Raw genomic sequence first — 26,257 nt, 5'->3', positions numbered from 1 at the left:
GTTCCAACTGTCCTGTGTCCTGATCACCCTTCCCAGTTGCTAGGCAACGAGAACAACAACATCACAAACCCCATCATTCTTTGCACAGCAACAGGGGAAAAAAGCCCGGGCAGTTTTATTTGATGGGGCGGAGCTTAGCTAAAAATGCAGCTTCAAATGATTCTTAGGTAAGAAAAACAAAAGTCTGATGCTGTGAAACTGTTAAAGAAACACCAAGGCTTTTCAGTGCTGCTGAGTAGATTTTTAGTCTGGAGGTTCACTTTAACTCTTCCTGTACTGAAAACAATATGAGACTCATATCTGTGCTACTAATGTTCTATTTCTTAGGTGTACTACACATACAATTCATTATATCATAAGTTTATTTTCACAGTGACACTTTAAAAGGAAATAAATGTGGAGGCCTCCATATACTTCTCGCTTTAGTTGTCCTTTAACTGGTTAAGCAAATGTTAGTAAGTTAACAATTGTATATTTGCACATAGGCTGTCCATGATCTTTCTGGCAATCAATTTTTATTTAATCCAGTCGAGGTTTACTGAATAACTTATGGCAGTCTTTTTGGAAATGCATGGAAATTTCTGGGGATGGTTTACTAAATCAAACCCAGTTAGTTTAAAGTATACCAGAGACGAAATATTATAAAAGATTTATACAAACCTGGGCTGCCTCCATCCTGATCGCTTCCACGCCGCCGTCCTCCGCCTTCTAGATCCTCAGTAACAGCTCCCGTAAGTTCAGCCAGTTGGCGCATGCACAGTGCGGCTGCGTGCGCCCGTCTCACTCCCATGGCTGGGAGCGTTCTGCACCTGTGCAGTAGTACTGCACAGGTGCAAGAGTGCTCCCGGCTATGGGAGCATGGCGGGGCGCATGCACGCACCGGGTCGTGCATGCACAGTGCGCCCCAACTCGCCAAACTTATGGGGCTTTTACCGGGACCAGGAGAAGGCGCAGGAAGATGTGGGAGCGATCGATGCGGTGGGGGCTGGAGGAAGCCACAGGTATGTATAAATTATTTATAATATTTCGTCTCTGGTTTACCTTAATATATAACATGCATACTTCCCCTCTTTCTCTTTGTTTTTTCTATATACTGTATATTCCTATACAGTTCATTTTACTGTAGGTAGTCGTGCAATTTATTTTACTGTACATGGTCTTATAGTTAGTTTCTTCTATTGTATTTAGTCATAAAATGACAAACTCTCTAACCAGCTTTGCAGGACATTCAGTATGCAGCTGACATTGACTTGATGTTTATTCTTTGTGTCAAGCCGGTATTTTGAAGTTGGAAAAGCCAAAGTCTGTTCTGGTTTCTTCTTCATATAAAATCACTTTGATAGATCTGCAGGAAGAGATTTAGTTTCAGAAGGCGGAGGTCACTGTATTGTGTATTCAATGTAGTCAATAATAAAGTCAGGTCTTGTGCTGCCAGCATGTTAATAAGCCACTGCAAGGACTTTGGAAAGTCATTATGTGTGGTCATTTGCTTCATTATGTTGCTCCAGCAAGACTTGAGAGGTCAGCAATAAGAGATTAAAACATTTCAGTATAAACTGGCAGCATATTGATAGAATAATACATAATGTGTTTTCCTTGCTAAATCCATTGACATGATTTAAACAAGCCGTTAGACATATTAATAACTATTATCTACAATTAATAGAAATGATAATCAAAGGGATTACTTAAGAATACTGCAAAGCTTCCATAAAGGGAACTGTGCTTTAATATATAATGAAAGTATGCAGTATCATGTGACACAGAAATTAAGAATTGGGGTGTATAAAATGTCTACTGTGCTGTATTCCAGTTGTTCTGTGAACGTTGAATATGTACTCATGCTGCAACCATTAACCAGATATTCTTGGTGAAAAGGCTACTATGTACTTATATATGGTTTTAGGTGGTATAAAATGTATACTCAAAAATAAGCCAACTTTTGGGACCAAAAAATGTCCCAAAAGTGGGGGCTCTGGCTTATATTTGAGTCACGTCATGGGCCATATACAGTGCACGCATTGGAAGTGTACACTGTATCTATAATTGCCTCTCCTCATTCTGGGCAGCCATCTTTTCATCTCCTGTGCAGCTCTTGCCACTAGAGGTCCAAGGCTTCACTCTCTTCTTGGCCTGTGCAGGCATCTTCCCGTCTCCTTTGCAGGTCTCTACACGCCACTAGAGGTCAGCAGGGAGTACAGAACTGCAAGGAGATAGAAACATGGCTGTATGGAGAACAGTGAATCTTAGACTTTTAGTGGCAAGAGCTGCATGGGAGACAGGAAAATGGCTGCCCGGAATGAGGAGAGGTAACTATATGTACACAAGCATGACACTCTGCATCACATACACCTTACATACATGCACATGGGGAGGCCCTCTGCACTACGTACATGGGGAAGGGGGGAGACAGTGGGGGTTTGGCTTATATTCAGGTCACTCATTATTTGTATTGTTGAGTGGCAAAAGTTGGGAGGGTAGTCTGGATGGATTATACTCGAGTATATAAGGCACTTCTTGAAAAGAAACAGATAATAACCTGGCATTACATGCGTCTTTATAGCATACTAATTATGCAGAGTCGATTCAATATGTACAGTATATAGCCATTTTGGAGTTCTAGCTCCTCATCAATAAATGACATGGATTATTATGGCTCTTTGTGGAGGAACTTGGGCACTTGAGTGTTACAGACTCAGTACCCAGAATGCTCATGGTGACCCAGAACCACATTTGCTCATTGCTCAACACACCTAGATATGACTTTGGAAGCTTACCAAAGTTTTTAAGGCCTGTTGTGGTCCTACTATGATGAAGCAGGAAATTATGATTTAGGTGAAATTAGGATAGAAAGTAAAAATCCATCTGTGACACAATAAACACATTCTTTAAAGAGACTCCGTAACAAAAATTGCATCCTGTTTTTTATCATCCTACAAGTTCCAAAAGCTATTCTAATGTGTTCTGGCTTACTGCAGCACGTTCTACTATCACCATCTCTGTCAGGGGCGCCTCTAGCCATTTTGTCACTCCAGGCAAGAAAACCTGTGGCGCCCCCCCCTCCCGTGGTGCCCCCCCCCCATGACAATAATCTTAAAGTACCTAGACCTTGGTCCCGATATTTTTAATATTGATTACGTTATTGGTGCGGTGCGACTAGCACACAGCACCATCCTCCCCCTCCTGTTCCCCCTGTAGACCCCATTCTGCTCAGTCGTAATCTTTGACTGAGGCAGAACGTTGAATATGGTCAGATAGGAAGTGGCAGTTCTTTGTCCCCTCTGCCCGTTCATAATGCAGCCCCCTCCACCTGCCGCTCTAGTTCCACTTATGAATCACTGCACACAGCGGGCTGCGGAGCTGGACTGTGTGCGGACTTGTGATTACTGAGGTCGGATATCCCTCCAACCTCAATCACCATAAGACCGCACACAGCGCAGCTCCCCTACGTTCTTTGTGCAGCAGATCATAACGGGAACTGAAGCAGCAGGTGGAAGGGGCTGAGTTGAGGACTGGCACAGGGAGGAGGAACTGGCACTTCCTCCCTGCCCATATGTGATGTCAGAACGGGGGCCGCAGGGAGTGCTGAAGGTGGGAGGATGACGCTGTTTGCTAGTCACACAGCACCAGGGAGGAAAACATATTAAAAATACTGGCGTCAGGGGTACATTATTGCAGCAATGTTTCACCATAAAATAATCCTAATGCAGCAATGTATGTGAGGCAGAGCAGAGACGGACACTGCCAGGTAACCTATACTGCACAGGGAACCTGGGGACACAATTTACATTACGGGATAGCATCGGGAGGTCAGATGCGGCGTCACAAGACCAATTCCTGATCAGTTTCAGCATGAAATTGATCGGGAATCAGCCTGTGGTGTATGGGCAGCTGACAGATCTCTCTCTGATCAGATTCCTTCAGAGAGAAATTTGTCTCTTGGTTGACCTACCTATCATGGCTAGATGTATGGGCACCCATAGCAAAGTCCTAGATTGTTGCTCTAAGGGGCGTAGCAACAGGGGGTGCAGAGGTAGCGACCGCATCGGGGCCCTGAATCTTCAAAGCATTATTGGACATCTCCCCCGTCAGTCAAATACTTGCCTGGAAGTTCCCCCAAGTGACATAGAGCGATTCAGAACTGCACAGGCACAAGTTCCAAAACATGTGTGCCTAAAGCACTTTATTTCACTGCCCATGTGCAGTGAAAAGGGACCCTGAGCTGCAATTAAAAAAAGGAATTTGGGCTTACCTTGGGCTTCCTCCAGCCCGCGATGTCCTCTGACATCCTCTTCTTTCTTCTTCTGGTACCGCTGGTGGCTCGGTAATCGGCGGCTTTGCGTGAAGTCACATGTGTACACCCCCACCACACGCCTCTCATGTCATCACGCCGGTCGCCATAAGCCTCCTGCGCATGCGCGCCTCTCTAAAGAAACAACCGCTCACAGCAACTGGCGAGATGACGTGACAGTCGCAGCAAAGTCGTTGATTACCGGAGCTTCCAGCCAGACCAGGAGAAGAAAGGAGGATGCTGGAGGATCTCGCTGGCTATGGGGGGCTACATGAAGCCCCAGGTAGGTCCAAATTCAGTTTTTAAGTACAGCTCAGGGTCCCTTAAAACCAGCTCTTGTGCAGTTTAGAATTTCTCAGAGGGATTTCTGGAAAGGCTCAGGAGGTAAGTGGACCGGGAGGGACTCTGAGGAGGAAAACAACTTGCATCTGGACATGTAGGAAAAGGTAATCTAGCCCACCATGTTTTCATTATGTTTTTCATGGGTCAGGTGTACTATAACGTTGTGCATTGTATAAAAGTGTAGAAAAACAGCAGTAAATAAAGTTGTCATGACAAAGAGCCCCCATAAGAAGCACAGGCATATGAAACAGTTGTAGGGCCATCGTTCTGCTTAGTCAACCACAGCCCAGGTACCAAACTCTATTTAAAGTAAATGTGAAGCGATGTGGTAAAAAAAAAAAAAAAAGCCCTGATACCTACCTATGGACAGGGAAGGTTCTGGATACTATAGACCCTTCCCTGTCCTCTCTTGCACCCCTCGTTCCAGCGCTGTCTCCCCCCTTGTGCGTACTCAACCAACTGGTCGAATACACGACTGGGAGGCTTGGGAAGCACTTGGGTCCTCAAGTGCTGTCGAAGACTGGCGGATCCATATTCGTGCATGAGTATACTGCACATGGACACTCAAACAGTACTCAAACAGTACAGAGCCGCACGTCCTCAGAAGCACTTGGGAAGGGGACACAAGTGCTTCTGAAGCCTTCCTCTGTGGCACATTTAAACGGGAGTGATGGCGCTGAAAAGAGGGGAACAAGAGAAGTCAGGGAAAGCTCTATAGGATCCAGAGAGCCTTCCCTGTCCCTCAGTATCAGTCTTTTAGATTTTACCTCAATTTACATTTACTGTAATGTACACTAAACAGTCCTTTCTCCACAGTGTTCTTTGTCTGTCTGCAATTCAAAGGCAGTGACAAGAAAAAAAAAAAAAAAACACAAGTACCGAGCTAAACTGGAAAAAGTATAGTCACTGATGAGCTTATTCAAAGTGCTGCCTCTTTCTATTGTGTGATGTTTCATTATCACACTACAGGTCTGCTGCCTGTCAGCGTGACTCCTGTGAGCTGACCTTATTGATAACGTTCCTCTCTGGGTCTCCTCTGCCCCCTCTCAGCTGCCTGCAGCTGCTCTGACTGTCACTGAGGAAGAAGATATACACTACACATCATACAGAAGCATGGAGCTTCCCTATTCTGTAGGGCGGGCTTCGTTTCTAAATTGTGTCCCTCCCTCCTCCACTCCTCATTGGATAGCCTCAAGCAGCAGCTCCAGCATTGGCTAGTGGAAAGCTGGTGCTGCTGCTGCTATTGGCTAGATCTTTCCTCCATATTAATGACACTTTCCGGCCCCAGTTTTTGAGAGAAAAAAACGACCATATACCGGCTGGGTGGCAACCGTACCCTCACCTCTGCCTGTGCTCATCACACAGGGGAAGCATGGTGGATGGGTGAGACAGCGGCAAGCCTAGGGACCCGAACTTCTGGCTGGCGGGGGGCAGAGTTAGAGGCAGCACCACACGCAGCAGTAAACAAATCGTGCGACTGCTGCTAGGGAGAGGGGCGGGACAGGGGATTAGGAGGAGGTGGAGTGGGTGGGACTCTAGTGAGAGGTTCCTGCCTGGCTAAAAGTCTATTGGCTGAGCCTGGGCGGGGGGCGTGCATACAGGCGGCAGAGCCAGAGTGTAAATAAACCAGGATTGGAAACGAGCGCAGCTGCAGCTGATTGCAATAGCGGCGATTAGCTGCAGTTCCCCCCCCCCGCAGCAGCGCGCCCCCCCCCCCCCCCTTCATGCCGCTCCAAGCAGCTGCCTTTAGTGCCAGTGGCTTTAGGCGCCCCTGATCTCTGTAATAAATCAACTTATCTCTCTCTTGTCAGACTTGTCAGCCTGTGTCTGGAAGGCTGCCAAGTTCTTCAGTGTTGTGGTTCTGCTATGAACTCCCCCTTCCAGGCCCCTCTCTGCACACTGCCTGTGTGTTATTTAGGATTAGAGCAGCTTCTCTCTTCTCTCTTATCTTTTACAAGCTGGATAAATCCTCCTCTGAGCTGGCTGGGCTTTCACATACTGAGGAATTACATACAGGCAGAGCTGTCTGCACTCTGCAGGAAGAAACAGCCTGACACTTCAGTGGAAGATAGCTGCAGGGGGAAAGAAACACACAAATGATCTCTTGAGATTCAAAAGGAAGGCTGTATACAGCCTGCTTGTGTGTGGATGTATTTTCTATGTGTGGACATACTGTACATCAACCTACTTCCTGTTTTGGTGGCCATTTTGTTTGTTTATAAACAAACTTTTTAAAACTGTTTTTAACCACTTTTAATGCGGCGAGGAGCGGCGAAATTGTGACAGAGGGTAATAGGAGATGTCCCCTAACGCACTGGTATGTTTACTTTTGTGCGATTTTAACAATACAGATTCTCTTTAAGTAGTTTAGAGTACCACTATAACTTCTGGCAGGCTTGTATTAGCTTCTGCATTTAACTATGAAGAGAACCTCATTTTCCAACATTATGCTCAGACATTAACCACTTCAGGACTCAGCCTTTACCCCCCCCCCCCCCCTTAAAGGGGTTCTTTCGCGAAAAAAGTAGGCAGTTAAAAAATGTGACAGATGACAGGTTTTGGGCCAGTCCATCTTTTTAAGGGGGATTCTCAGGGCTTTCTTTGTTTTCAACAGCATTTCCTGAACAACAGTTGCAAAATCTAACTGACATAATAGTGTGCAAGTGATTAGGGAGGCTGGCTGGTATCTTGCTATTTTGGCAGTTAAACTGCTGTTCAGGAAATGCTATTGTAAACAAAGAAAGCCCTGAGAATCCCCCTTAAAAAGATGGACTGGCCCAAAACCTGTCATCTGTCACATTTTTTAACTGCCTACTTTTTTCGCGAAAGAACCCCTTTAAGGACCAGCGCTGATTTCTAAGATCTGTGCTGGGTGGGCTCTACAGCCCCCAGCACAGATCAAATAACACGCAGAGCGACCAGATCGCCCCCCTTTTTTCCCCACTAGGGGGATGATGTGCTGGGGGGTCTGATCGCTCGTGCATGCGTGTGGGTGGTGGGGGGGGGGGGCACCTCAAAGCCCCCTCCACCGCAGGATTCCCCCTCTCCCTCTTCTCCCTCCCTGCCCCGGAGATCGAAGGCTGCACAGGAACGGATCTGTCCTGTGCAGCCTCTAACAGGCTCCTGCCCGTCATGTGACAGCGATCCCCGGCCGCTGATTGGCCGGGGATCGCTGATCTAGTACAATGTTGCTACTGTTAGCAGCGTTGTAAAAATGTAAACAAAGCGGATTATTTCCGCTTGTGTTTACATTTAGCCTGCGAGCCGCGATCGGCAGCCCGCAGGCTATTCACGGAGCCCCCCGCCGTGAATTGACATGAAGCAGCCGCTCGCGCGCTGTTTCCTGATTAATTAGCCTGCAGCCGGCGACGCAGATGTGCGTCGCTGGTCCTGCAGCTACCACTTTGCCGACGCGCATTATGAGCGGGCGGTCGGCAAGTGGTTAATCATGTAACCAGCACTGGAATCTAAAGGGCTTAAGAAAATATGAGAATATTTCAGATGTCTTAATTAGGCTTAGGTCACAAAGGCGACTGTCGGCATTCAGGGATGTCATTTACGGCCAGTATCAACTGACGCCCACATTCAGACGTCAATAAAATGTCTTTTAAAGGAAGCCTGAACTGACATAAAAAATGCATTTCTGAACTCACTTGGGTCTTTCTCCAGCCCCTCTTGGAGTCGATGAAATCCCTCGGTGGCCACTTTGTCCCCTCTGTTCTCCTGCTGGCAGCTCGGTTAACTGCACAACCCTGCCGGGAGTGGTGTGCAACTGTCATCAGCAAGCAAGAAAATATTTAGAATAATTTGACAATACGTTGTCACCTACTTTTTGATACTTTTTCATTTGCTAAAAACTAGTTGTTTTAAAGTAAACCAGAAAGGAAATAAAGATTTGATGCTTACCCACAGAAGACTCCGACTGACGTGACAGAACCAGTTACCGCCGGGGCTGATTGTGCCTGAATGGCAGACCGCGGGAGGACGGTGAGAGACTCAGATGTGCTTATGGGGCTGGAGGAAGCCCCGGGTAAGTATCAAATCTTTTATTGTTTTACATATCTGGTACACTTTAAACAGGAGATAAAAAAATTATCTCCTAGGAGATCAGGTCCCCAGTCCTTACCAGTTCGGCCTATCTGGACGAGCTTCCTCGTCCAGATAGGCACTGGTGCTGCCGCAGGCTCGTGCGCGCGATCGGGCGCGCCCCCGCGCACGCTCCCGCTGCCCGCCGCTAGCCCCCCGATCAGTGAATGGGAATATAATTCCCATTCACCGATCTAACTTCCCCGCAGAAATACCGACGCTTTCTCTCCAGAGAGCGCGGTATTTCTGCCCCCAGGAAACAACTCCTCAGCATTTTAGTTCCTAGATGCGAGCTGGTTCGCATCTAGGACTTTTTTCACTGTGGCCATCTTGTGGCCAAATAGTAAACTGCACCCACATACATTTTTGATTAAAAAAAAACATTATTTTACATTTAAAATTAGCAGTTTCCCTCCCACACCAAAAATTACCCACATACACTTTTTTTATTTAAAAAAAAAAAAAAAAAACAATTAAAAAAAAAAAAAACAACATAAATAGTTACCCAAGGGTCTGAACTTTTTAAATATGCATGTCAAGAGAATATGTTATTATATTATTTAAAATTATAAGCTTATAAATAGTGATGGACGCAAATTGAAAAAATGCACCTTTATTTCTAAATGAAATATCGGCACCATAAATTGTGATAGGGACATCGTTTAAATGGTATAATAACCGGGACAGATGGGCAAATAAAATACATGCGTTTTAATTACGGTAGCGTATATTAATTTCAAACTATAAGGCTGCTTGCACACCAAGACGTTACAGGCGCACGTTAGTGCGCCTGTAACGCTCCCCCAACGCACAGCAATGTAACACAAGTGGGCTGTTCACACAGCCCACGTTGCGTTACATGTAACGCTGCACGTTCTGTGCAAAGTGCAGCATGCTACGGCGTTGGAGCGGCTATAGCCGCGTTAGACTGTTTGCACATGCGCAGTGGGGGGCGGAGGAGGCGGGGAGAGCCAGCTACAGTAGCCGCGCACATGGCTACTTAATATTCACTGCACTGGCGGGCGCTGATTGGCCGGCGGGACCACGTGATGCGGAGTGTCTCGCTCCGCATCACGTGGTCCCGCTGGCCAATCAGCGCCACTCTGGGAGATATTATGGGCATCGAGCAGCCTAACGCGGCTCACTCTACCGTCGGCTTTTGCAGCACCATACGTTGTGTTAGGTGCACGTTATGCGACCTTAACGTGCCACCTAACACAACGTCTTGGTGTGCAAGAAGCCTAATGGTCAAAAACTGAGAAATAATGAATTTCTTCCGTTTTTTTCTTATTCTTCCTGTTAAAATGCATTTACAGTAAAGTGGCTCTTAGCAAAATGTATCACCCACAGAAAGCCTAATTGGTGGCGGAAAAAACAAGCTATAGATCAATTCATTGTGATAAGTAGCAATAAAGTTATAGGCGAATGAATGGGAGGTGAACGTTGCTCGGATGCATGAGATTTTCGGACCGCGGCGCTGAACCGGTTAAAATACATTTTTATTTAAGAATTCCATTTTTTTACATTCCCAGTTACTGTCAATTGTCTGGTCCCTTAATGTGCTGGATTGGCAGTTCATTTACTAAAATGAATATAAAATTTGGACAGAGAGGAGAAAAGCTTCTGATAATTCATTGAGAGTATGCCAATATTTTAATTAAGGAGTATTTAATTTGGCATTATACTAAGTCAATTTATGGCATCAACATTTTTTATTTAAAGTTGCTTTTACTCTCCTTTGGTAATTATTTCCCTTGCCATTTGCCGAATCTGTGTATAAAGATCTGCTTGGATTTCCCTGTTTCTGGCCACATTTGTTGGTTTTTATTATGGGTGGCAGAAAATGCTGCTCATTGTGAATATCAGTGGATACAAGTGTAGATAATCAGCTAAATATGTAACCTATAACCACTAGATTACCCATGAATGTGGGCTATGAAATTTAAATTGTAAAGATTTCCATTGAGGAAGACCTGTCACATTTGGAGTAGTCCGCTTCAGTGCAAAAGTTGTAAAATCAAAAATAAGTAACTTTTTATTCAAATACTTGGTTTATACGAAACATAAAGTCAGAACTGCTGTTAGCCAATAGGAGAGGAGACTAGCTTGCACCATTGACCTCCCTCTAGGCCCAGTTTTCTCCTGTGTAAAAAGAGGCTTTTCCCCTCTTATTGCTGGCTTTTTGACAGGCATGTAGGTCCCACATTTGTAAAATCATTTGTTCAATTTGAAAGCATAAAAAACTACTGAATATAATCACAAAAAATCGAGATTGATGTCAAAATGTGTCGATTTCACCTTATTTGCAGATCAACTTGCTGTGGAAATGGTGGTAGGTCTTCATCAAATAGATTTAAATGTTGTCACCCTATCTAACTTATTTGTCAGATTCAGTACAAATGAATGGAAGGAGTTTCATTCATCTGTTACAAGACACCAATTCCGCCTGACCGTGCTCATTAGAAATAGAGATCAGCCAAATTGGATCTTATTGATGGTTCTTTGTTCTGTTCAGCCACACCAGATAGACTTTCAGATTCAACTGCATATTAATTAAAGTCCATTCAGCTGAAAAAAGTCTGTATGTTTGTACGTAAGAGTGGGCGGCAGGTCAGGAGCAGCGGTTTATAGACGGCCCATGGAGCAAATCCTTCCGCAAACTAGGAATATATTTTTAATATATTTCAGCATGAAATCTATTAAAAATCAATTGAAAAGCAGAGGTGCACTGTTTGAATTGAAATGCAGAGGTGCGCTGTTTGATGCTGTGCAACACAGCATCAAACAGTGCACCTCTGCAGTTCAATTGATTTTTAATAGATTTCATGCTGAAATATATTAAAAATATATTCCTAGTTTGTGGAAAGATTTGATCCCTCTCTGATCAGACTTGATATGAGAGGGATCAATCTTTTGGCTAAGGCCCGGTTCACATTAGCGGCTGCTATCCGGAATTGCCGTGCCGGAGCCGTGCCGGAGCCGGACCGCATGCGGACCGGACGAAACGGACGCACGGCATAGCAATGAAAGTCTATGCGACCGTTCACATGTGTCCGTTTCGTCCGGACCGGAGCCGGACCGGATCCGGACTCCGGCGTCCGTTCCAACATGCGCTATTTTTTGGTCCGGCTGGTCCGGCTGACGTATCCGGACCGGAGCCGGAATGTTGCATCCGGCCAATGGAAACCAATGAGAACCGGAGAGCGCACAACACACTGGCTATAAAAACCGGATGTTGTACCACACTTCCTATGCTGACTCTATGGTATGGTGGCCATTTTGGATGGGGACCACATGGCACCAGCGTTCACAGAGTGGAGCAGCAGTGACTTCATGCTGGAGCTCTTTGGCAGCAATATGGAGCAGGATCTGTCTGATAGCGAGGGGGTGAGGCCCTACACATCAGAAGACCTCATCCTACAGGTGCAGCAGGTACCAGCCCTGTGGGACAAGGGGGATGCGGACCACAGCAACATCAAAAAATGCAGAGGCCTGTGGAAAAAAATTGCCAAGCTGTATGTGGAGGACTTTGAGAACTTGAGCAAGAGACAGCAAGGCACAGAGGGTATGTTGACTAGAAGTTTTTTGGGGGGGCTTGTGGTTTAAGCTTATGATGTATTCCACTTTTGCTATGGATTTGTGTCACCCACGTGTTGCCCACCCACCTGTTCCCCACCCACCTGTACCCCACCTGTGATGTATCCCACCCACCTGTACCCCACCTGTGATGTACCCCACCTGTGCTGTATCCCACCCACCTGTGATGTATCCCACCCACCTGTACCCCACCTGTGATGTATCCCACCCACCTGTACCCCACCTGTGATGTATCCCACCCACCTCTACCCCACCTGTGATGTATCCCACCTGTGATGTATCCCACCCACCTGTACCCCACCTGTGCTGTATCCCACCCACCTGTGATGTATCACACCCACCTGTACCCCACCTGTGATGTATCCCACCTGTGATGTATCCCACCCACCAGTACCCCACCTGTGATGTATCCCACCCACCTGTACCCCACCTGTGATGTATCCCACCTGTGATGTATCCCACCCACCTGTGATGTATCCCACCCACCTGTACCCCACCTGTGATGTATCCCACCCACCTGTACCCCACCTGTGATGTATCCCACCCACCTCTACCCCACCTGTGATGTATCCCACCTGTGATGTATCCCACCCACCTGTGATGTATCCCACCCACCTGTACCCCACCTGTGATGTATCCCACCCACCTGTACCCCACCTGTGATGTATCCCACCCACCTGTACCCCACCTGTGATGTATCCCACCCACCTGTACCCCACCTGTGATGTATCCCACCCACCTGTACCCCACCTGTGATGTATCCCACACACCTGTGATGTATCCCACCCACCTGCGATGTACCCCACCTGTGCACATAAAACATACACAATGACCAATTATTATACATCAATTTATTGTAAAAAATTAATACATTTAAAATCACTCAAAAACTTGAAACTCCAAAATAAACACATTTCAACAAAACATATTAAAAACCAAACATTCACCCTCGTCCTGGTGGTGTGGTAAAATAAAGTCTCAGTTGGTCCCTGTTCCGCAGTGACACTACCCTTGGCCTGGTTGCATACCTCCGCAGGGGCATTAGTGGAAGCACATTCGGGGGTTCCGGAGTCTCTCTTTCCTCCTGCCGCACAAAGTTGTGGAGGATGCATGCTGCCTTCACCACGACAACTGCGTTGCCCGGTTTCAGCAGCATGGGCGTGTGGAACACCCTCCACTTTGACACCAGGATCCCAAATGTGCACTCCACCATTCTCCTTGCACGGCTCAACCGAGCATTGAAGTGTAGCTGGCTGGCATCAAGTCCCCTGTCTGGGTACGGACGCATTACATGGTCGGACAGGGCGAAGGCCTCGTCCCCCACAAACACATAGGGGTAGGCCGGTGCCCTTGTCCCAGGCCAGGGTCTGTCACGGGGGAGACGCAGTCTGCCTTCCTCCATCAGCCGGCAAAGGGTCGTACGCTGGAAAATTCCAGAGTCATTGGAACTACCGTACGACCCCACGTCCACGTACACAAACTTGTAGTCCGCATCTGCCACTGCCATTAGAACAATGCTAAAGTATTTTTTATAGTTGAAATAATGGCTGCCACTCCCCACGGGTTTCTGAAGCCGGATGTGTTTCCCATCCAGTGCGCCAACACAATTAGGAAACTTGCACTCGGTCCAGAAGCCCTGGGCGATCTCCTCCCATTTCGTGGTGTCCGGCACAGGCATGTATCTGGCCCTCAGTCGCGTCCAAAGGATCCTCGAAGTCCTCACGACGATGCCTGCCACCGTGCTCTTCCCAATACGAAATGTGACATGTAGCGATGTATATGTTTGTCCAGTTGCGATGTACCTACAAGAGAAATAATCGAAATCAATTTTTCATGTCGTTACAGGAGAAAGGTTCAAGACAAGGTGGCGCAATATACGGGATGCATACGTGAAATGGCTACGGAAGAAAAAACTTGCCGAACGAAGTGGCAGTGGCGGGGGAAGGCGACAAAAAGACTACCAATTTGCCAAGCAATTGTCTTTCATCAATGCAAGCCTGGAACCTAGACTGTAAGTACCACTACTGTGGGCAGGAACTGAGAGCTCATTTACCATGACTTCGGCCATGTATTGCTATGGCCTCAATTCCCATGGCTAGCGAACTTTTCTCACAAGCTTTATCAAATGTTGGGTAGAAACCGGTTGATAAAGTGATTGCTAGTGTTTGCTAGCTCTGTGAATTGACGCCACATGCTGTTTGGCACACCAATAAATATTGTTTTTATCTACAGGACTGAAGACAATTTGGAGCAAGAGGAACCGACCCAGGAGGCACGGTTCAGCAGTGAGGAGAGCTTGGTGGATGATGACGTCGCCGATGTAACCTATTGCCCCGAGGAAAGGAGTAGGAGGAGGGAGTCCTTAATCCCAACTCTCTCCTTTGATGATGACTTGGCAGAAGAGAGCTTGGATGTTGAGGTTGCAGGACCGAGTGTGGAAGAAGCTGAACCTCCACAATCGACCGCTATGGAAGCTCCAGGGGAACAAGAACAAAGTGAGGAGCACCGAGAGACTGCAGCACAACCAGCGCGCAGGGCAACCCCGACACAGGCCAGAGGACGGGAAGATGCTGCCACACCACCAGTGAGGACCACCACACCAGTGAGGCGTCGAGGTACCCTCCCCCCAACAAGGAGAGAGACAGAGTCCGAGATGTCCGGGGCTGTCTCCGGACTTCTCGGGATTCTTCAGAGCCACCAAACTCTCATAACCCGGCAGTTGCAAGATGAGGACAGGGGCCATATCATGGAGCAGTACAAGTCCCACATCACTTCACTGCAATGTGAGCTCGACGCTGTACATGGGCACTACAGGGACGAGCTTAAAATGATTCATGAGATGCACAGAGGAGAAATCGACCAACTGCGTGCGCAGCATCATCAGTCGGTGGGCCAGCTGCAGAACATGATGCAGCAAATGCATCAACAAAGCAAGGAACTACTGAAATTGCAGGCACACCCGTGTTTTCACACTGTGATGTCTCTAATACCATATCTGGAAAAGGTGCCTTCCCAAAACCTGATGGCGTGCCATTCCAATTTGCTGGAGGTGATTAAACAGCACATGGACACGCCATTATTGCAACCACCAATTTTTAGACCCCCACAACCAACAGCGGTGCCCACCTGGCAATCATCACAGATGTACACCGGCTACAGAGGCAGTCAATATGGGCCACCGCTGTTAGGGTCCAGCTCATCCACGACCAGCACCCAAGAGAGTCCAGATTTCCAGGCAGCAACTCCCACCTTTTCTAGTAGTGGTGCCGATACAATTTGAAAAAAAAAGTCAAATTGTTCCTGGACATGCTCCTCTGAATACCTCCGATCCTCGGAGGAAGGATACCATCACAGGGCTTTTTAACTTTTGGTTTTGCTGGACTTGAACTTTAGGGCCTGGTGTCCCCGAAAGACACTACCTGGGTCACAACCTTGTGCCTGTTGCACTGCACCGCTGTGCCTTTGATTCCTCTTGTTCCTTACTTTGTTGATCCTAATCACTTGCACAAGACCCTTGGAGCCATGGGTGAAGGACACCTTCACTGGTCGGTGAGAGGCCTAGCCTTTTCACTGACCTGTGTCCTTCATCCATGGCTCAGAGGGTCATGTGCCAGTGGTTAGGTTTTTGAAGCACTAATAATTTAGGGCCTGGTGTCCCCGAAAGACACTACCTGGGTCACAACCTTGTGCCTGTTGCACTGCACCTGTAGTCCTGCTCCTGTGCCTTTGATTCCTCTTGTTCCTTACTTTGTTGATCCTAATCACTTGCACAAGACCCTTGGAGCCATGGGTGAAGGACACCTTCACTGGTCGGTGAGAGGCCTAGCCTTTTCACTGACCTGTGTCCTTCATCCATGGCTCAGAGGGTCATGTGCCAGTGGTTAGGTTTTTGAAGCACTTCAATTTTAGGGCCTGGTGTCCCCGAAAGACACTACCTTGGTCACAACCTTGTGCCTGTTGCACTGCACCTGTAGTCATGCACCTCTGCCATCGGTTCCTCTTGCTCCTCACTTTTTTCTTGTTCCTAACCACTTGCACAAGACCCTTGAAACCATGGATGAAGGACACCTACACTGGTCGGTGAGAGGCCTAGCCTTTTCACTGACCTGTGTCCTTCATCCATGGCTCAGAGGGTCATGTGCCAGGGGTTAGGTTTTTAAAGCACTTCAATTTTAGGGCCTGGTGTCCCCGAAAGACACTACCTGGGTCACAACCTTGTGCCTTTTGCACTGCACCTGTAGTCATGCACCTCTGCCATCGGTTCCTCTTGCTCCTCACTTTGTTCTTGTTCCTAACCACTTGCACAAGACCCTTTGAACCATGGATGAAGGACACCTTGACTGGTCGGTGAGAGGCCTAGCCTTTTCACTGACCTGTGTCCTTCACCCATGGCTCAGAGGGTCCTGTGCCAGTGGTTAGGTTTTTAAAGCACTTCAATTTTAGGGCCTGGTGTCCCCGAAAGACACTACCTGGGTCACAACCTTGTGCCTGTTGCACTGCACCTGTAGTCCTGCTCCTCTGCCATCGGTTCCTCTTGCTCCTCACTTTGTTCTTGTTCCTAACCACTTGCACAAGACCCTTGGAGCCATGGATGAAGGACACCTTGACTGGTCGGTGAGAGGCCTAGCCTTTTCACTGAACTGTGTCCTTCATCCATGGCTCAGAGGGTCATGTGCCAGTGGTTAGGTTTTTGAAGCACTTCAATTTTAGGGCCTGGTGTCCCCGAAAGACACTACCTGGGTCACAACCTTGTGCCTGTTGCACTGCACCTGTAGTCATGCACCTCTGCCATCGGTTCCTCTTGCTCCTCACTTTTTTCTTGTTCCTAACCACTTGCACAAGACCCTTGAAACCATGGATGAAGGACACCTACACTGGTCGGTGAGAGGCCTAGCCTTTTCACTGACCTGTGTCCTTCATCCATGGCTCAGAGGGTCCTGTGCCAGTGGTTAGGTTTTTGAAGCACTTCAATTTATTAGGGCCTGGTGTCCCCGAAAGACACTTGGGCAGCTATGCCCTACAACTCTTCCAGCACAAAGTTGGTGGTTGGTGTTCCTTAAAACTGACCGGGCTATACCATAGATATGTTATTTTTTTGTCTTCCATGTTGGAAGAATGTTTCCATGTTGGAAAGTGGTTGTTTTTGCAATAAAAAAATTTGTTTTTACATACCTCAGTGTGATGAGTAGTTGTTCTTGTGGTGTGACTGCTCTCCTGAACGTGGTATCCTTCTTCCTAAGGTCATCCTTCACCATCTCCAAAAGGGTATCAAACCTGTCAGGAGATGGAAAGGAAGAAGCTGTAAAGTATGTTGTGGGACAAGGTGTTGGGTGGAGGATGGGGGAGGTGTGTTTACAGAGGTTTGGGAGTGTTGTGGAGGGTGGGGGTGTACTGTATAGCTAGGTATACAGGGGTGTGGGGGTCAGGGTGGTGTGTTTAGCTAGGTATACAGGGATGAGGTGTTGTGGGGGTGAGGGTGGGGTGTTTAGGAATGGTGGGGGTTGGTGTATTTAGGCCTATATACTTACAGGGGAATAGACATCCGAGTGTAGCTGTAGAACTTCTGTGGGTGTCGTCTGAGGTCCCGGTAGAGGGCCTGGAACTCTCCCTTCCTCTGCCTCCTGGCTAGTAGAGGGTGCACCCACCATCTCCTGCGAGGAGCACGCCTTCTCCCCACATAGTAGTAGGTAAACAACAGGAAGGAGAGAATTCCCAGGTAATAAGCGTAAAAAATGACTGGATCCATGGTCCCAACTGCTGTCTCTGTATCCAAGGATGGTCTCCACACGTCCAGCTGTCTCCAACAATGACCCCAGAGCTTCTGCTGACCTCCCAGAACCCCAGGTATTTATACAGGTTGTTATCTCTTTAAGAATCCGGATCCGGACCGGAACCGTGTTCATACCGCACGGAAACCGTATGCAACCGGACAGGAACCGTACGGTTCAGGTCCGATCCGGCTCCGGTGCGGTCCGGACATCCGGTGCGGTTTTTGCAAAACCGCAAGTGTGAACGGGGCCTAAATCTGGTGCCCATCTTTAAGAGTATGGGTTCCTTAACTTTTCAGATGACCCTTATTGTTTAAGTTCGACAATTCAATCAAATACGTCAATTGAATGTGATTTTTCTCTTCATCAACAGCAAGAGTACTTTCAATCAATATTTTCTGGACAGTGTTTCTGTCCAGAACACTGATCAGAACATTTGGAAAATTCTGACTGTTTGATAGAACAATTGTGACCACATCTGCGATCAATAACAATGATCTTTCAGACTGAATTATTAGTTGGCTTATAGTGAAGTCATTATATAGTATTTTATATAGAAATCTATATAGTTTTTGTATAGTAATCAGAGTAATAACAAAAAAATAAAAGTAGCTGTTTTAGCTTCTAGTTTCCTAGTTTAAAAAGGGGGGGAGGGAGAGAAGCTGAGGTTGCAAATAATGCATTTTTTTGCAGTCTCATATAAACATACTTCATATTAAAATAAGGTTTATAAATGAAAACTATTAAGCTGCATCTGCTAAGTACGATATAGTCACAAATGTGTTTGTCCCAGATGACTTTTATCTGTTATTCCTTTTGACTTTTGTTGTAAGGGTAAAACATGTTTATTCACATTTTATTTTAGTAAATATAAATACTATTTGTAATGCCGACGGAAAAGTATTGTTAAGGATTGAGAATATGCACATTTCTTATTTCCAATCATAGTAAAGGCACAGGATTGGAGGAACTGAACTGTGCTGACATCTTCAACAAAAATATTTTTTTTCCACAGAATAGCTTTGACAAAAGACAAATGTTTCATTCAAATGCAGCAGTTCCTATATTGGAAACTGTAATGAATTTGTTGGTGCCTTACGCATAGTTCACCGTGTCAGCCTTGTGTATTGAGGTAGTTGTAGCTTTTTCCCAAAAATTAAATTTAGTGTTCCACCCACTATTGTGGCTCTGCATAAATCAATGATCTGATTTGCATGTACTTTAGAGATCGGCCAGTTTTCGTTGCACATATAAACCCAGCTTTGAATATTATGTCAGGCCTGGGAGCAAAGCAATCTGTGAATTTCAATAGATATCCTGATAGAACTGTAATTCATATTTGTAATATTCTGTGCTTGTGTCAATTCTGTTATTAAAACTCTTGTTTCTGACTCCTTTTTTCATTTCGTAGGAATTCGTTTTTTCTGACCTTCTTGTACTAAAAAATCAACATGCGCCATAACTTCTTTCCACTGACAAAAGTGTTAGTTCACACTCTGAACCCGTTGCCACTCAAGGCAATAAATTATTGTGAGAGATAGCAATGCTAAAGGCACATGAAACCTTCTATAGTATATTATGGCCGCTGTTCAGAGACTAGAAATATTGAAGCATTTGCATAATATTCCACAGTTTCATGTCAGACAGTCCTTTTTCCATGTTACCTAATTTAACTAGCAACTTCTGTGCTAGAAACAAAATACAACAAAATAGCTAATCCCGAAAAGTAAAATTAAATTATGGTATGTTGATTATTTTAACCCTCTCCCGACCGCCTCATGCAGGTCGGTGGTGGAAGGGTGGCCCTCTGAAGACCGCCTTACGCCGATTTACGTCAAAGTGTGGTGGGCGGGATTAGCAGCGAACATGCGCTCACACACGTGTTCCCTGCAGATAAACACAGCAGGAATCTGTCAACAGCCTGCCAGCCGCAATCGGAGCTAGCAGGCTGTAATTTTTTTTAAAAGCCAATAAACGTGTACAGCGCTGCGATCTAGCACAGCGCTGCACAGGGGACAGCCTTGTCACTTAACTGTCCCTCCTAAAGGCTCATAATCTAATTCCTATCATAGGCTGATACCTATGTACAGTATGTAAGATGTAGTATATGGATCGCAGTCTAGTGCCAATTTAATGGGGAGGATAAAAGAAAGAGGTTTTTGTTATTTTTTATATAGATTTTTCTATTAATAAAAAAAAAAAAAACACGCAACAGCAATCAGAGACCACCAAAAGACTGCTCTATTAGTGGGAAGAAAAGGAAGTAAAATTCATCTAGGTAAAAATTATTTGGGAGGTAAAATTCAAGTTGTATGACCGAGCAATAAACTGTTAGACTTGCAAAGTGCTGAATTGTAAAAAATGGCCTGGTCACTAGAGGGGTATAAACCTGTGGTCCTCAAGAGGTTAAATCAGGCCTGGACTCTGGATGTGCTCTGGCTCTGCACTGAATTGAACAGTAGGGATGCTCAAAGAGATGCAAATTATTCAGAGTTCATGCAAATGTATGCACATTTTTATGCATATGTATGCAGTTTGAAAATGGACCAATCAATTTAAACCCAGGTTTAAATTGATTGGTCCTATTTCAAGCTGCATTTATTTGCATAAAAAATTGCATAATTTTGGAAGTATTTGCATCTCATTGATCATCCCTACTGAACAGCCCTTTTTATTTACACGGTCACAATCATTATTCCAGTCTTGGGAACTGAATCCCAACCCTCATCCTCAAAAAGGAAGAATTCATGTCTCTCTTTGGCCCAGCGCGAACGCTAGCCTAATACCTAGATTCGTCCCTAACACTATCTTCATACACATCATAGCTAGACAGAATAAAAAGCGCATACCTCCATTTAACAATTCAGTGGGGGGCAATATAAAACAGACTGGACAACTGAAGTGAGAGGGATATGGATGCTGCCATATTTATTTCCTTTTAAACAATACCAGTTGCCTGGCAGTCCTGCAGATCTATTTGGCTGCCGTAGTGTCTGAATCATATCAGAAACAAGCCTGCAGATAATCTTGCTAGATCTGACAATGATGTCAGAAATACCTGATGTGCTGCATGCTTGTTCAGGGTCTATAGCTAAAAGTGTTAGAGGCAGAGGATAAGCAGGATAGCCAGGCAACTGGTATTGCTTTAAAGGAAGTAAAATAGATATGGCAGCCTCCATATTCCTCTCTCAGTTGTCTTTTAAGAGCATTGAATTCAATAGTGGGAGCAACATTAATCTATGTAAAAGCCTCAGTGCTTCTTAAATAATCTTTGGGCCTGGTGAAAAGTGAAACAAAAAAAATCAATGAAAACTTTGGATTTTATATTCCATTGAGGGAGTCTGAGAGTCTTCTTTTTACTCAAATCTTCTAATGTAATTTTCCTCTGTATGCTTATATCTTCTTCAAGCATTTTCAACTTTACATTTCCTGACTGACAGGACACCTACCTGCTTACACTTCCATTGATTAGAAATAGCAGGGTGGATGAACATTGGTGGATTGGGATGCTTGCTGAATACTTTACAGGTGGTGCAGGAAAAAATCCGCTAAACAAAGAAGAAGGCCAGCGGGGTTCTTCCTGAGGAGGTGAGTGTGCTTTTCTCTCTACAGGTTTATTTTTTTTTTTATTATGTCAGGAGATAGATATTGAAGTATATTTGTCACCGAGGCAGATGTACAATTTATGGGACAAAGTTATTCAATACAGAATACACAAGCAGAACAGAAAAGAAAACTGCACTCCTGCCCTGATAAAGTTAGATTGTGAAACTGTTTGGGCAAAGATGCCCCAGCTAGGGATGGTCGGAAATGCCAATTTACAATTACAACAAATTTCTACTTTCCTATAAGTGTCTTTTCAATATCATGGAATACAACAGAATTCAGAATTTCTGCATACCGATTAACGCAGAATGTCATTTTTTTTAGTTACCGTATTTTGTCAATAAAGTTAGTTAATTGTAAAAAAAAATGTTTGCCCAATCTGCTATTTTATGAATGTTTGCTATTATGCCGAATCTGGATTTGTGATCAGCAACTGCAGTAAGCTTCTGCATTCTCTGATTGGCCTAATGCTTCAGAGTTCTCTGAGTGGCCTAAAATGTCTGCGGTAATCCAATTTCCATGGTACAAATCTGTATCTGATTGGTGAAATACCTCCGAGTCTTGGGATTGGCCTAAAATTACAGAGTCTCGGTAATACGCCATGTTCACAGAATTCATATTCGCCGCATACCGATTTCTAAATACCGATTTCCACCCAGGGAAAGCCAATATTCGATCAGCAACTTGAAAATCAGAATTCCTTGGAATTCAGAAGCTTATCCCTAGTCCCAGCTCGAGGACACAGACATGGAGCTGCTAATCACTCCGTCTTATGCTAGGTACACACCATACAATTTTCTGGCAGATTTACCTGCCAGATCTAATTTTTCCAACATGTCCAATCTGAATTTCGATCGATTTTTCAATTTTTCGATAATATTTTAATAGTTTTTTTTTTCAATCTTTCTGTATCATTTTTCATAGAACTGAACAAAAATCGATTGAAAAAACGATTGAAAAAAATTGAAATAAATTGGGAAATCAAAAAAATCTATTGAAATTCAGATCGGACATGTTGGAAATAATAAATCTGCCAGAAAACTGTATGGTGTGTACCTAGCATAAATAAGATCTATTTGTATAGATACCTATTTAGTTCAGCATATATGTTTTTGAGTATACAAACATTAATTTAAAGCTGGTTGCCCTGGTTACAGCAATACATTTAAAGAGACACTGAAGCGAAAAAAAAAATATGATATTATTATTTGTATGTGTAGTACAGCTAAGAAATAAAACATTAAGATCAGATACATCAGTCTAATTGTTTCCAGTACAGGAAGAGTTAAGAAACTCCAGTTGTTATCTCTATACAAAAAAGCCATTAATCTCTACGACTTTCAAAGTCGTGGAGAGGGCTGTTTTCTGACTTTTATTATCTCAACTGTTCCTGGACTATTTACTTTTTCTCTGCTAGAGGAGAGGTCATTACTTCACAGACTGCTCTGAAAGACTCATTTTGAATGCTGAGTGTTGTGTAATGTGCACATATTATAGAATGATGCAATGTTAGAAAACACACTATATACCTGAAAATAAAAATATGAGAATATTTTCTTTGCTGCTAATCTTCTAGTAATTATTCATAGTACACAACCAATTCATTATATCATATATTTTTTTTCGCTTCAGTGTCTCTTACATTTAAGTACTGAAAAGCTACATTGAGCACGCCATTTTGATCAACCACTGTACCACAAAAGCCAATTCCCACCTTTTATAGATCGAAGGTCTCACTACATATGTGGATATTAGGTAGCATATAGGTTTTCACAGGACTAACTGTGGCGAAATCTTTTTGGGGAGGCAGTTATGGGAAATAGTTAAGGGAAATAATGTGGAGTATTATTGGTCCCTAAACAACCAGTGCTGTTGATGAAGATGTAGTTAATTCCTTATATGTATAATATGAATTACTTTTTAATTTCAAGTGTGCATGGTCTTTGTTTATATTTCTTAATACTATTTTTCTTTTTAATCTCATTCCAGGCATAAAATGTGGATTAACATTTATATTATGCTGGATCAGCATGCTGAAATCTCTGTACTTGGCTGTTAGCCACCTTTGGCCACATGCCAGTTTTGGCCCACAATTATATATTAGATATCTGTCACTTGATTATCCATTAGTTCAGTGCTTACCAAGCCATCACCTTGACATTTCAAACATAAGAAGTATTATTATCTGTTCTTCACTCAAATAATGTACAGGTATTTCATTTTCAGTGCTCTTTAACCTTCCTTTAGCATTGATATTATAAATGCTATATAATTAATGGGATTGCCAGAAAATTGCTCGGTAATTGTTTGGACATTGAAGGTGAACTTAAATAAGTTTTCCACTTGGCTTGACGTAAAAAAGCATAGTAACAGTTCCTGTTTAACTTGGAGAAGTTTTCATACTAGACAAATATGTATGGATCAAATGAAAATAGAAATTAACTGAACATACAGGGCATTCTGAAATAGAATGTTTCTTTCCTCTGCACAATTTACATAATTTTGTTATTTTATTTAACCACTTCACTCCAAGGCAGTTTTTACCCTAACGGACGAGAGCGATTTTCACCTTTCCGTGCTCATCCCATTCATTTGCCAATAGCTTAATCACTACTAATCACAATGAAATGATTCTTGTTTTTTTTCACCACCAATTGGGCTTTTTGGAGTTGATATTTGTTTTCAGTAATTACTTTCTTTTCTATGCATTTTAAAGGGAAATACAAGGAAAAAATGAAAAAACAAACAAACACTATTTCTCCAATTCCACCCCCTATAGTTTTAATATAAACACTGCTACTGTACATAAAACCCACACATTTTAGCTGCCTATTTGTCCTGGCTATCACAAGATTTTAATTATGTCCCTAGTACAAAGTATGGTGACAATACATCATTTGGAAATAAAGGTGTCATTTTTTGGGGGTGGTTTTTTTCCACTATTTTCACGTGCACTCGCGGGAGCGCGCGTGCACGCACACAGCGCCAGCACCACTGTCTGACTTATAAAAATGTCCTGGAGCCATTAAGAGGCTCTAGCAAGTCAGCATGTCATTAAGTGGTTAAAACACATACCAAGAACAAGCTCACTTCTTTTTATATTAATACAAGGGTTTACCAGAATGTAACAGCCATTTGCTTTTATCTGCCACACAAGGTGTGTGATTTAACTTGCATCTGTCAGGTTAACCTCTTCTCTTCTTGCACCGCTTGTCACATGATTGCAGAATGCCAGTAACTGTTTTTTTTTTTTTTACCAGCGATAACATGAAGCCCCCCATTTCCATCCCTCTAACCCATAGGTGAAGACGCTAAAGCAATTATAACAAAGGGATTGAAAACCTTGTAAAATAGGATACATGCTAAAATAAAGAAGGTGACTATGTGAAAAAATAATCAGAAGATATGCAGTAGTGTGTCTAAAATAAAGTAATGTAATGTTTTCTTAATTCATTAAATGAAAATTGGCTATTACTTTCCAGATGACCCTTGTTTTACCTCTATAGTGTTTAATAGTGGAACAAAATGTGAACTATGTGAACTATGTTTCTGAACTTTATCTATTTAATAATATAAAATAGACCTGATACTTAGGGTAAAGCAGTGGGTAGAGGCTGTTTTCTTGAAAAACAAAATGAAAAAAGATGGGTTGATTGAATTTATCTCCTATCTGTAAGGCCCCTTTTACACTTAATCAGTTGCTCTCAGTTATAACTGATAGAAAACTGGTTTTCAAAGTAATGCCCATGTTTTCCTATGGCACCTTTCACACTTAATGCGTTTTAACTGAAATCTTTCCAATGCACTGCTATGGAAAAAACACGTACCAATGAGCACTAACGCATACTAACGCATACTAACGCATACTAACGCACACTAACGCACACTAACGAACACCAACTGATTATATGTAAAAGGGGCCTAAGTATGAGCACTCTGTACAAAAGAAACAGAGTTATGGAAGTTGCCTCTGTATTTTCATATTAAAGTGAACCTCCAGACTAAAAATCGACTCAGCAGCACTGAAAAGGCCTGGTGTTTCTTTAACAGTTTCACAGCATCAGAACTTTGTTTCTCTTATACAAGCCTCATTTTTAGCTGCACAGAAGCTAAACTGCCCAGGCATTTTCCCCCTGATGCTGTGCAAAGCATGATGGGATTTCTGATGTTGTTGCTCTCGTTCTGCTGTTTTGGTGCAATGTTTTTTTCTTACATTTTGAATTTGACATTTGAAGCCTAGGGTGCGCAGCTGGGAGGGGTGATCAGGACACAGGACAGTTGGAACTGTGTCTCCTGCTCCGTCACCTCCCAACCAAAAAGATGGCTGCCCCCATGACAAAGATGGCAGCATCCATGAATAACAAACATTTGCCTTTTCTTTTAAAACAGGGTGAGTAAGAGATTGTATTACCTTTACCTATCTATTCTAATTAACATAACTAATGTAACTTAATGACGGTATGTTTGTTTAGGCTTAAGTTCCCCTTTAACAATAAGGATATAAATATATATACCCACTGCCCACTTTATAAGTTACACCTTACTAGCACTGCTTCCCTTTTCCTCT

At 44.1% G+C, this 26,257-nt stretch overlaps 1 long non-coding RNA gene across 1 annotated transcript; it reads right to left on the bottom strand.

Moving 5' to 3' along the window:
- Positions 1-1,226: 1,226 nt before the first annotated feature.
- On the bottom strand, positions 1,227-25,349 carry LOC137547952 (uncharacterized). The gene is made up of 3 exons (XR_011026648.1): positions 25,274-25,349; positions 8,287-8,405; positions 1,227-1,345 (listed from the first exon to the last, which is right to left on the bottom strand). It is a non-coding gene; the product is annotated as an uncharacterized lncRNA (long non-coding RNA).
- Positions 25,350-26,257: the final 908 nt, after the last annotated feature.

The sequence above is a fragment of the Hyperolius riggenbachi genome, chromosome 1, assembly GCF_040937935.1.
Source record: "Hyperolius riggenbachi isolate aHypRig1 chromosome 1, aHypRig1.pri, whole genome shotgun sequence".
Taxonomy (NCBI): Eukaryota; Metazoa; Chordata; class Amphibia; order Anura; family Hyperoliidae; genus Hyperolius; species Hyperolius riggenbachi.
Note: the sequence above shows the minus strand (reverse complement) of the source record. Positions and strands in the feature narration are given on the sequence as shown.